The 9,629-nt window shown below is 40.8% G+C and overlaps 1 long non-coding RNA gene across 1 annotated transcript; it reads right to left on the reverse strand.

Annotated features, from left to right (window-relative positions):
- Positions 1-3,455: 3,455 nt before the first annotated feature.
- Positions 3,456-5,756, reverse strand: LOC119186198 (uncharacterized). Its single transcript, XR_005111669.2, has 3 exons — positions 5,524-5,756; positions 3,623-3,759; positions 3,456-3,552 (listed from the first exon to the last, which is right to left on the reverse strand). It is a non-coding gene; the product is annotated as an uncharacterized LOC119186198 (long non-coding RNA).
- Positions 5,757-9,629: the final 3,873 nt, after the last annotated feature.

Consider the following 9,629-nt stretch of genomic DNA (forward strand, 5'->3'; position numbering starts at 1 on the left):
GAAAAAGGTGAGTGGACTTTAGTTATAACACTTACATCAATGTTAATGGGACACTCTAAAAGAGTGCATTGCAATGCCTTTTGTAGCAATAGAATGAAATACATTAGGAAGCATATGGCGCGTAGTATGCGAAGGCAGGCATATACAGTGCGGGTTATGAAATCAGTTACACGTGTGAGGTAAAAGAGGTGAGTCTGGATCACTCGAGGATGGTCGACAACATACCCTGCCTCCTGAACGACCTGGGGTCAGGCCGGCTCGTCGAACATGGTTTACATCATACCCTTTTTCTTGGAGGACATGGGTGCAGGCCGGCTCGTTAAGTCGGTACAACAAAATTAAGCTGCATATACGTCGATTCCCCTGCCACAACACCATGTTGGTTGTTTCAGAAGGTACATTAGCCCAAAATACTAATGCTTCAGAGCCTCATTACATTTACTCGTGAAATGTTTTAGAATGAAAGCTGTACTACATCACGTCTTTCAAGTTCATTCTTAATGTCGCAATGACCTTTAGAAGCCGCAGCGCAAGTTTGGGGACGTAACGTCTCGCCACGCTTTTTACCGTCCATTGACCTTGCATCTGTGCTCAGTTGAAGTATCGGCTCGTTGGCACTACGCCAATAGGCGTAAAAACCCGACAGACACTTGCTGTATTCTCTTCATTCGCTTCCGCTAGCTCTAGGTGTTTTCGTGACGTCCCCTAGCTGTTCGAGATGAAGTGTCATAGAGCAACAATTATTGTCGAGAAGGCATAGAAGACCCTATTCACTAGCAGGCACATTACTTGTCTGGTACGGAGAGTAGCAGCAGTGTTAGACGTAGAGAAAGGCGTGGACGAATGACCATGCGGAAGTGATTTGCGAAACGAGTAAGGTGGCGGTTCGATCATCAGACGTGTGGAACTACCTCGCTTTCGCTGTAGACTCTTGCACACTGCAACGCGACAAGTAAGTTTTGAACACTGAGTAGTTTAATAATCAGATTCTGTTAAAGCGTAGCTAAACGGTACCGTGTGTGCGCAGAGTCCTTGCCGAATGGAGGCAAACGTATATGCCTGGCCCAAGAGCTAGATTTAGGAATGTTAAACATCAGCCAAGCTTCGAGAACAGGAGGTGTTCATCATCTTTGTGTCTCAGGACTATTTAAAGTTGCATGTTTACAAATTTACCCTTTGGTTCTTCGTCTGTGTTTTCCAGTACTTGGAGCTATCCCGCTCCCATAATTTTGCTAGAGCTGTATTGTATAATAAAAAATTCATTACGTGTGACTTGAAAACAGCAGGAGGTGTGAATGTGAATAGGCATGAGAATGAAATTGTCGTGTTTTGTACTGCTATGCTCATATAGCTCACATAACGGCAACAACGCCATTGCGACTGGTAAATCACTCATGACAAAGCAATAAGAGACACCACAACAAGTCGTTGGGGCTACGACGGGAGCTCTGCACTAGCCGTATCATGAGTGAGCATGTACAGCGGCTCAAACGAGAGTAAGCGCCAAAAGTGGCCCTGACCTATCAGCTAAAGCAGCAACTCTATTCGTGAGGTAGAAAAGGAAGCTGAATTAACTTGTTTACTGTTGTCATTCATCGTGATGAAATGTGAAAATGTATTTGTTCATTTTAAATCTGTATTTATATTTCGTCATTTTGTTTATTTAGTAAAAATCCGTGGCTAGCTTATTGTAAGCTACAGCCTCTTCTACATTTACAAAAAAGGCCCTTCGTAACATGTGAATGAGACATTTTGTAGGATGCGCGAATCAGTATTGTAATAATGCATGTGACGGAAGCACCGTGCAGATCGCATCAGAGCTGCAGTGATGGCAACTCAAATGCTGAGCGATGCGGCAAAAGGATTGGTGTCCAGCCCTGCCAAAATACGGCTGTTCAGACTTCGTTGTCGATTAATGTCGCATTGAATTAACGAAACATGTGGTCTGGTTAATAAATATGAGTTTAAAGAAGAGCAGCTGTAGTCGCACTGTAAAAGAAGAAAAAAGACCGCATACCTCGTCCTACTGGGCCAATCTTAAGAACACCACAAGAGAAATTCGGAGCCAGGAATATCAACGTTTCACGGAAGAGATCTTGCATAGCTGAAATATGCAAGCACATTGACTGAGCTGCGGTGAAGAATGCGCAGCATCTGAAAAGTTAACACCATGCTATATACACTGAAGATAAGAACTTTTTCCATTATTAACTCCAGGAATGTATGCTGGGCCAGCAGCTTAACTCAATCCTGCAACAGCCTCATTTACGACGTGAGGCGAACTACACGGTAATACAAAAAAGTACTCCAAAGTGCGAGTAAAGTGCCTATACTAAAGCGGCCCCCTTATTCAGAGTGAGTTTCACTGCAAGCCTCCGGAACAATGTTTTTACTCAGGCAGGCCGGAGTAATCGCGTGGACCAGCCGGAGTACTTTTAACAGATATTTCATTCCGGTGGACCAGAGCAATTGTGTGGCACCACCAGAGTGTTATGATTGGAATTCCACTCGGGCCAGCCAGAAGGACTGCGCGGCACACCCGGAGCATTTTTCACGGGTTTTTAACTTCGGCTATCTAGAGTCATTGCGCGGGACCTCAAGAGTATTTAATGACTATGCTTACTTCGTCCAGATGGAGTTTCAGTGAGAGTGGTAAGTATTTTTAAAAGTGTTAGCTCCACTGTTTATTACATACTGGTCATATCATGCATTGTTCAGATAAAGAATTTGTCAATTCTCACCTAGGCACTGCAGATAACATACTTTAGCTGCGAAACATCACAAAGACAGAGCAAAAGAATACAAAACAACAAGCACAAGTGGCACCAGTACTCTGTAAAAAGATGAATGATGCGTCTGGAACTTCTGAACTCCTTTACCGCTACCCATGTAACATCATTCTTTGGGTGCATTTTGCATAGCCAGTCATGAAGTAAGCACAATTATCTCCAAATTCTTAACGCACAGTTTTGCACAGGTGAGCACTGTAATCCCCGGGTAGGGAGGGGAGCGTGACCACAGAGGGAACTCACTTAAGGTGGTAAGCTCTTTATTCACGCAGAAACCGTTCTATACCAGACAAACCTGTTGACGCTAGATGGCAAGCAAAGGTGGTTTCTATGTTCCTTTTGTGCTGAACTTGGAACACGCACACACAAACAATATATATATATATATATATATATATATATATATATATATATATATATATATATATATATATATATATATATATATATATATATATATATATATTCTGCTATGCAAATAAGCCCCGTTACAATATATATATATATATATATATATATATATATAAATATATATATATATATATCTTCACTTCTTTGAGATGATTGCGATTAGAGCCACACAAGAAATATTTCAGGAGGTGTTTGGGGCTGCAAAATATTCGACTCTCGCGGAAGTAGACCACTGGTTCTGGTGATGTAAGGACATTAGTGATGAATGGATTTATTAGTGGTACCTAAAGTACGGACGTCCATAGTGTCTGGATGTCGTCGAACAAAATCTCCTCGCAGTTGAGTGCTAAGCCTGCCAATTGAAATGGTAAAAGATTAAGATAACGTGCCCATAGACTGATAAAAAGAGAGAAGCAACATACCTTTGCCCATTCATCAAATATGTTCTGTTGAAGAAAACGGTGAGTGGGTCTACAATACGCCTTAGGTCATATTGGCAGCGGATCCAGGTTCGTCTGGATGTTCTGCACGTCCAAATGGGCTCAGAGCAGTTCACAAACTGAATAAAACGTACGTACGAAAACTTCAATTTTAAAAATCATGGTTGACCAACTTCATATGCTAACTGTCATTTAGGTTGCGCACAAAAGAGCTGCAAGTTCAGCATGTTATGTAAAATTCTTCATCCCAAAAGCAATACTAATAAATGTCACTAACAAAAGTTAACTGCTGTACGTAGTCTACTCATAGCGGTTTCGTTCTTCGTACCATCGATACGTTCGTACTCGGTAATAACGGTAAGGGCATACTCGACGTGTAACGCCAAAATAGACAATCATTGTTTATTAATTCTAACAATCGATGTTTATTCGAAAACAAACGGGGATATTTAAAAAGTCTGCATTCAATAGTACTCACTGTAGCTGAGGTTTTGTACCCACAGGATGCGTCAATCTATGCTTTGTCATTGGGAATAATTTCTTATGCGCCTTGCTTCCTGTTTATATTTGCACGTTTACATTTGTCGAGCATATGCGCGTTTCAAATCATGTCGGTGGTGCTGTGACAGCACTAGTCGCATCTTAAATGTTTATGCAAATATCTTTTTGTTGTGAGAGCATTCATATGAACGTTCTCGATCTTGATACGCTGTTGCTGTGAATGCAATGTTTTGTGTTAAGTCCACATCTAGAACATGCCCCCACCACATATACATCTGACCGGTCTAGAAAGCGACCGGTAACTATCATGGTCACTCTGTAGACTTACGAATGTGGGTGGTAAAATTATTCTACCTATTCTCATTGAATTTTTACACTCATGCAAATTGATGGCTTCCGTGTAGCACAACCCTTTCAATGGCATCTAAACACGTAATGGCTAAGTGGAATACTTTGATTCGAAAAAAGTTAGTAAGACCCCTGAAGCCTCAATAGAAGTCACAGCTTTCAGGTGAACAGCCCTCATCAGCCATAGTTGTATTAGCCAGGTGTGCCAATTTTTTAACATTAGATGTTGCGACAGGTGCTTGGACGGTGAGAAAAGCTTTGACTTCGCTCAAGCCGTGCAGCCTAACTTGCTTCGATACGCCTAATATTAATTACGAAGTTTAGTGTGTACAATCTAATCTCAAATGTAGGGGTTTTCATTACTGGTGATCACAGCCACTATTAGGTACAGCCCCAATGCAAGAGCTCCTGTAAAATTTAAGTGGTCACAGCTAACGTAGAGGCCGAAACCTTGACACTCTGCACAAATCTTCATTGCAATGTACAAACAGTTTAATTTTGTGCTCTCTTTGGCCCCGCCGCGGTGGTATAGTGGCTAAGGTACTTGGCTGCTGACCCACAGGTCGCGGGATTGAATCCCAGCTGCAGCGGCTGCATTTCCGATGGAAGCGGAAATGTTGTAGGCCCGTGTGCTCAGATTTGGGTGCTCGTCAAAGAGCCCCAGGTGGTCAAACCTTTCCGGAGTCTTCCTCTACGGCGTCTCTCATATTCATATGGTGGTTTTGGGACGTTAAACTCCTCAATCAATCAATCAATCAATCAATCAATTTTGTCTTCTCAGGCATGTTTTGAACCTACCTGATCCTTCCTGTCACAATTTTTATGCTATCACAACGTCACCTCATTTTTATGAATAATATACAGTATTGCAGAAACTCATTCGTAAAACTGCTTGATTTAGACCAGCACCTAATGCTTCGAAGAAAAACAACAAAACACACCACTAATAACATTGCCACAATACCTTCAAAATGTTACTGGTTCCATGAGCCCAAACTTACAAGTTTCTGATGAAACAGAAAATAGTTACGCACCTGTTTGATTCGGTAGACATGCCGACGACGCATTGGAAGGCAGCTGCGCATTGTATTTGTCTTACCGGCAACCAAAAAGACAAAAAGGACAACAAAGTCATGTTTTCGCATTGTTCTTTAGCTCCTGGTACTGCTTTTTTGGCACAATGTATATTCAAAGTTTTCAGTGAACAGTCGCACACGTAATGAAAGTCACGAATCTTTCGCGGTTCTTTAGCGGTAGCCGGGCCAGAACAAACTCGAACCCTTATTATGCAGCCTTCCACGGAATCTGTCAAGCTGTTCTTTGTTTACGCTAGAGCACTGAAAAGCATTGAACAATGAGGCGTGTCTGCTTGTCAGTTCAGCATTTTGTAGATCTTCAAGAAGTATTTATTTTTACCTTGTTTGAGTTTTGTCGAAAACGTAAGAAGTGGCTGCATAAAGAGTTTGTGGTACATACTAAAGCAATTCTCACCCATAACAGTCTGAAAAAGGATGCTACACCCTTAAGCATACCCTTCGAGTGCTCTATTCGTGCTTCAGCACTCTGCAAGCGGAACCAAAAGGGCGCGAACATCAAAAAAGTGTAAACTAGGTTGGAAAAAGGGTGCTAAAACTTAGGGGTGCTGAAGAGCACCCATAAGGGCGTGCCGTAGCTAGCAAGACTTTGTGAGCAACGTGGTCTATGAGCATAGCCAACAGCTTTCAGAGGTTCCTGTTTAGACATCATGGCCTCATCAGAAGCCCCAACGATGTAGCGATATCTGAATAGTGGTAGTTCCTGGCTGAACCTATGTTCTACATTATTTCTGGGTCTTGTGCCACCTCGGCCTCATCGCCTCATTGCCGGCACTGACGAAGCTATGCACTACAAGCTCTCTAGCTCATTGCGGAGTATGTCACTGGTAGAGCAACAACAGAATTTGGCTTACACATACAGAGCTCTCGGCCTCGTTTGCGCCCAACGTTGCAAACATAACATTGTCCAAGACTGTATATATAAATCATACATTTGATAATGCATGCAATTAAGGATAAACCAACAAGCCCTTGTTACAGAAAGTGGCTTTTGAATAGTACAAATATTTATTAACCTTAAATTGTATCAGATTCAGATGTGTTACCAATTTTAATGACAGGCTATGGACTTTGACGTTCTATTAACATAGCATTAAATTAACGTTTTCTTCCTTTTGTTTGAAAAAATTTTCTTTAAAGCAAGTTAAAATATTCTTCGACTAAAACTTTCAGTAAATGAAACTTTCGCTAAATATAGCTAAAATAATGTTTGCTAAGCAAATACTAGTATGCTTATTTTGTTATGATCAATTTTTCTTGCTGCCTGTAATTTGTATTTAAAAACAAAGTTGTAAACAGTGTTTTGAGCAGCCAGCTTAACCACTAAACCAAAGTACAGATGTCAACAAGACATCGGTATATGAAATACACAAACAAGCAAACATTTCAAATTTCGCGCACTTTGAGACATTTCAAATTTCGCGTGAATACGCTATGGTTTTTTTCATTTCTAGAAATATTTTATTCAGTACATACTCGCGTATCTTATATTTTTAAGACTGATGTTTTGCCTTAGCATTTTCACTTTTTCCCCCTACGTTCATTAGACAGAATGTGCCGTTTAAATAGAAGTGAGAAGTATTGCATTTTTAGCCATGCAGAAAAATTTAAATAAGTGATCATAATGAGCTGCACACAATATTTATTTAGTGAACCCAATTTTAGGCAATATATAGTTTTACGAATGTTAGCAGCTTGAAGGAAGCTTCATTTGTTGAACTCATAACAAGAAATGGTAGAAAAGTAAATGCAGGGAGGTTAGCCAGACCAGCAAAGCCGGTTTGTCACCATATGCAAGAAAACAGGGATATTGAAGTCCCGTCGCGGTGCTCTAGTCATTAAGGTACTCGGTTTCTAACCCGAAGGTCGTGGGATCAAATGCCGGCTGCAGTGGCTGCTTTTTTCAATGGAGTCGAAAATTCTGTAGGCCTGTGTGCTCAGATTGGGTACACGTTAATGAACCCCAGGTCGTCGAAATTTTTGGGGCACTGGAACATGTTTTATCTGCAGTGCATGGATATGCGCATATTGTCATATATATGCAGTGGTATCGCAATATTACATAACAAAATATTTATATGAAGCTTATTGCAAGGCATTCACTTAAGAAACACATCACATGGTTATCATATAAAACTACAGAAATGAAAATGTGCCTTTATGGATGCACTAATGCATATATTTGCCCAGTTGCAAGAATAGAATTTATCGATCGCAAGCAACAACATTACTTGCGCATGCATAAATCTTAATTACACGTAGTGCATACTTACAGCTAAAATCACGTGTCTTTGTCTAAGATTTCTAACTTCAAGTTCGTGCGTCCGCGAGCTATTAGAATGAATGAAATTTCACATCTGTGACAATAATGATATGAAAAGCTCTGCGACATCTTGTTTTTGTTGTATTTTTTCTGCAGCATGTCATTGTTGTATATCTCAGTTGCATGCCACTAAATATATGTGTGTCATGCATTGCAAGCCATTCACTGCAATTTGGCAAGCAGTGCATGCAGTCTTCACAACCCTTACCATAGGAATATTTCGCCCCGGTGTAGGAATTCTTCGGTACCGTCTGCCGTTTTGTTTGATTGAGGCTGCTCAAAGAAAGTTCCTGACAAGGTAAAGGGGCCGCAGCACCAACAACATCTAAACCATTATTTCAAGCATCAGCTGTGTTCACCCTGCTCATGCACTGCGACTCGCCAGTCTACTGGACGGTGCCTACATATACGAAGTGCTCTCCATATTACCCTCAGTTTTGTAGCAGTGTGTGCGGTCTTTGCAGTGCTTGCGAAAATCATTTTTGCACAGGTGAGACACTTAATTCTTGCTTTAACTGTGCTAGTATTTCAGCATTCACTACTGCCAAGCAATAGTACCAATGTTTCCTGCGAATTGTTTGTCATGGAAGGCAGAGCATTTCAAGCACAAAATTCATGCTTACTGTGGTCTTTCAAGCAGTGTGAAACGAAGGTGGTGACAGTGTCAGCGTGCTCTTTTTAGAAATAAAGGTTTTGCATGAAGAGCCTGTCGCACCGTGAAAGCCACAAAAACGTCCAGGTGAAAGAAAGCAACTTCACATGAAAATGAAAGAATTTACTTCATATTCAAAGTCGAACTGTAATACAAAGGCGTCCCAGATAAGGGTTTGCCTTTTGACACTGTCGAAAATGTTTGTCTGATTATGGATGAAACCATTAACTCCTTATGATATTAACATTACAGACAGAGTAGAAACGAACAAGTTCATTTTGAAAAACATAGTAGTGCATTGTGCCCGATGTCACGAATGAAATGTTGTTCTGGCCAAGGCAAAATGTTACGTCTGTCTACAATGGCCCTTCATTTTAGATTAAGTGGTCCTATTTGTGTCAATGAACACTTGACAAGACAAGGTAAGCAGTTAGTGAGAGCAAAGATGCAAAAAACAAAAAGTGGGATGGAGGTTCGTTTGAAGCATGGCACAAAATTTATAGAAAAAATTGGAAACATCAAGAATTTGAAGAGCTGCCTGCTTAGAAAGTCTGGACAAAACGCCGTATTGATTCGTTCACAGCCACAATTTTCTTTAGCTGCAATGTCGGTAAACTTTGACTGACATGGCAGAATTTTAATACCTACCTTGTGACACATTCAATGCTCGAGCTGCAATGCCACCAGCTATCTTGAATGCATTTAACTTAAATGCTCTTAGCATTAAAAATAAGACTAGTAGCCTCTGTCTCTATTTTGATGACATGTCGGTAAAATTTGGTGCCATTCTTTTGACATAATCCTGGTTTTATTCGTGCGATATAGCCCACAAAATTACCACGGTACAATTATCATGGCATTGCGTGGTCCGTCACATCAGGAGGTGGAATAGCACTGTACATCAAAAGTTGATTTCCGAATAATGTCAACGAACTTCCGTGTGTTTAGCCCTTTGTTGAGTGTCTAGTAGTACGTCTTAAGGGTTTAACTTTGCAGCAATTTGCACGCATCTATTAGGTCATAAGTAGGAATTCTTTAAGTTTGTGGAAACTATTGCCTTGTAATAATTAG

Source organism: Rhipicephalus microplus, chromosome 9 (assembly GCF_043290135.1).
Source record: "Rhipicephalus microplus isolate Deutch F79 chromosome 9, USDA_Rmic, whole genome shotgun sequence".
Taxonomy (NCBI): Eukaryota; Metazoa; Arthropoda; class Arachnida; order Ixodida; family Ixodidae; genus Rhipicephalus; species Rhipicephalus microplus.